Raw genomic sequence first — 3,310 nt, forward strand, 5'->3', positions numbered from 1 at the left:
ACATCCAGAATGGAAATCGATGCTTAAGATACTTTGCTATTATAAAATTACAACAGGCCCTAAAAACAATGGTCCTGGTAGGATCAGGCCCAGACGAGGCTGCCCACTACCATCTAGCACCAGCCACGTCCAGCCAAGGCATGGCCACGTGTCTGTCCTAAGCCCACAAGATCACTAGCCCTGAGCGGGCTCGCCAGACAGTGCCATCGATCAGTGGCCCCCAGTCAACCCAGCAGCTGTTCGCCCCAGCTCGTACCTGACCGGGTCCCTCTGGTCCCGGCGGCCTGGCTGCCCGGCTGCCTGAGGGGCAGTCAGCTCCTCAGACGTCTGGCCACTCGTGGGGTCTCTCGGGTCCCACCGCGGATCCGTGCACAGCTTCAGCTCTGAACTCCATGCACTCAAGCGATTTTGGGTTTTCAGATTCTGGTGGCCCAGTCACTACAGAAAAATAACAGGGGGACCGTCAGAGTGAGACACTGAGATATTTCCTTCCTGGTCCTAATTTACCTTTAAATTAAGGTGATCCCTACTCAAGTCTAAGGGTCCTTTCTCAGCCTATAGCAGTGTCTTCAACCAGGGGGCGATTTTGCCCCCCAGAGGACATCTGGCAAAGTCTAGAGACATTTTTGGTTGCTACGACTAAGGGGATGCTACTGGCATCTAGTGGGTAGAAGCTAGGGAAGCGACTAAGCATCCTACAGTGCACAGGACAGTCCCCACGACAAAGAATCACCTGGCCCCCAATGTCAGCAGTGCAGAGGCTGAGAGAACTCTGTCTGATGTGCTGACCAGCGCTGGGCTCCCGCCGTCTGGCACGCGCCCAGCGGGCCCCTCCCAGCCTCGCTGCTCTGTCCCGCACCGTCTCCCTCTCTCCTCTCCAGGACATTTGAGATTCCGCCACCAAATAAATCTCTCCCCTTGAAAGTATTTCTGTTCTAGCAATTCCGTATCATAATAAGGATGACTGTCACTCCGAAGTCTTAACTCATTCTTCTAAGCTCAGATGACTAATCCTCCTAAATTACTGGCTGTGAGAATCCCCATCCAGACTACTCATCCTTTCTGCCGTGTCTGAAACCCAACTGGCTGCTCCCCCGGCCCCCCCAACTTCCCTTTCCCACTCGTGTCCCACGTCCAGGCACCAGACTTCGGCTCCTCCACCTTATGTGCCATTTTAGCACAAAAGTTGCTTGAGGGTCCTTTGGGATCCCTTGAGTCCCTCCCTCTGGCCTTCCTGCTTCCTTTCCCATGTGTGATCCCCCCTCCCTAGAAGGTTGGGACAGCTCTCCACACTGCCTTAACCTCTTCTAAAACTCGCCTCGAATCCTCACCCACAGGACAGAAAAACCATCAGCACCTCCACTGCATGCCCGGATGGCCTCGAAACTGCTGGCCCTCCCATGCCGTGGTACCCTTGGAGACATCCCACCCAACTGTTCCTGCCTTTCTCTCCCATTCATCCTCCCAGACCCCACATGGTGGCCTGTCGACTTTACCCAGCCATGCGCCATGTGCCCTGCCATCTTCCTTCCTGGTAAGCCGACGCCTCCCAGTCCCCGCCTCCTATCCACAGCCAAGCCCTCCATCACTCCGTGGAGGCCCATGCGAAATGCCATTTTCTCCATCAGGACTTTCAAGGCCCCCCCAGTGAGAAGTCTTCTCTTTCATTTCTATGTTGTTCATCCTTTAGAATGGAGGATGGGTATCCGTGTAGACTTTACTTACTCCCTTGGTCCACGTGCTTTCCTGGCAAAGAACCAAGGTACCAGAGTGTTGGACAAAAGGGTCCCACAGGCCCACGAGGACGTCGAACAAAGAGGCCAAGGACCCATTCTTTGGTGAATGCTTTGGGCAAGAGCCCCAGCGGGATGGGCTGCGCACTGAGGCCTGGCGAGAGCAAACCGTCCCTTTGGGGTCCCCATCGCTCCAACCCCACGTCTACTGACCTTCCACTCGGTAGAGCTCAGCATCCCTGGGGCCTCAACTCCTTATCCATCTGGGGCTGCTGCTCTGCATCGGGGCAGTGAGCCCTCTCCTCCTACGCCCTGAAAATCATCCTCCTCGCCCCAGCGGCGGTCCTCCGTATTGGGCGTTTGCCCACCGCCATCGGTGAGACCAAGGGCTGGCCCCTGAGCGCCCCCGACCATCCCTTCCAGCCTTTGTGAGTTTTAGAGTCAGGAAGAGTGACTCCACGGCGCCAGCCGGCCTCGTGGTGTCCCAGGCTTGGCCGCCATACGCCCGCCCACCGACCGCTTCCAACCACCCCAGCAGCACAACCTCTTAGGGCGTTCCAACGCGGCGCCCCCTATTGGACCTCCCACTCATATCCGGTTTCCGGTCCAATGCCCCCTGTTCATTCGCCAGGCAGCCTTGATTGGCGTGACCCCAGCCCAATGGCTGACCCAGCGCTGGGGTCGGAGGGGAAGAAGTTGACTGATGCGACCCAGTTGGCCCATTCAGTGGATGCCCAAGTCGCTGAGCTGTTGTGCGTGGGTATAGTTGGCCAAAGTTTGAACCAAAGTTCAGTGTTGGCTTTTGGAAGTGTGTAGACCCACAGAGCTGAGAGGTTACGCCTTCGGAGGCCCCCAAACGTTACCTAGGGTCGTACTTTTTCAGCTTTACTGCGCACAGCGCGGCATCGCGGATGGCAGATGTGGGGGCAATGCTCGCTGCATTGTGGACATGGTCTCCTCCTTCTAAAAGAGATGCGTTAGACTTAATGAGTGCATCGTGCGTGGTTCGCCCGCCTGTGGCTCGCAGCTACAGCGATCCAGGCGGTGCGCCTCGCTTGCCGCAGCCCACCCCGCGTAGCACGTCCCGCCATATCTCCCCTGCCCGCAGGCCAGGTAGCCACCTGCGCCGCCGCCCTGCCCCCCGTCCCCGCCTAGCTGCCTCGCACTGAAAGGTGGTTTGCAGGTTCTCACCCGCTGGCGAGACAGACCTGACGCCCGTGTCCCGGGTTTTACGCGATCTGCAAGCAGCAAAATTTTCCCGGGGCTCAAGTCTCACTGCAGACCCCAGAGCCGGAGCAGTGTGCGCACACGCGCCGAGCCCACCCAGTCAGCGTGGGTATTTACGCCCACCGACTCTAAGCCCAACACGAGCGACAGTGACCCGGTTTAGTGTCGCCTCGGAAAAGTAAAGCGGCTGCCCCGGGAGACCCGTAGCGAGAGAAGAGGGGCTGGAATGGGGCTGGAGAGGAGCTAGAGGAAGGAGCTGACAGACCCACCCTGCAGCCAGCGCCCGAGGCGGGGAGCGCCGCACCGCGACTGCGGTCGCCCGCACGGCTCGGCGCGGCACGGCGCGGCAC

General features: G+C 58.6%; 1 long non-coding RNA gene across 1 annotated transcript in view; it reads right to left on the reverse strand.

The window, feature by feature from the left end:
• LOC112471014 overlaps positions 1-2,291 on the reverse strand; it is an 8,535-nt gene extending 6,244 nt beyond the window's left edge. Inside the window, exons 1-2 of the long non-coding RNA XR_003043174.1 lie at positions 1,947-2,291; positions 257-438 (exon numbers count right to left, since the gene is read on the reverse strand). This is a non-coding gene — a long non-coding RNA (uncharacterized LOC112471014). The remainder of the gene's footprint in view (positions 1-256; positions 439-1,946) is intronic.
• Between the last annotated feature and the right edge of the window lie 1,019 nt (positions 2,292-3,310).

The sequence above is a fragment of the Pteropus alecto genome, unplaced genomic scaffold (assembly GCF_000325575.1).
Source record: "Pteropus alecto unplaced genomic scaffold, ASM32557v1 scaffold45, whole genome shotgun sequence".
Lineage (NCBI taxonomy): Eukaryota > Metazoa > Chordata > Mammalia > Chiroptera > Pteropodidae > Pteropus > Pteropus alecto.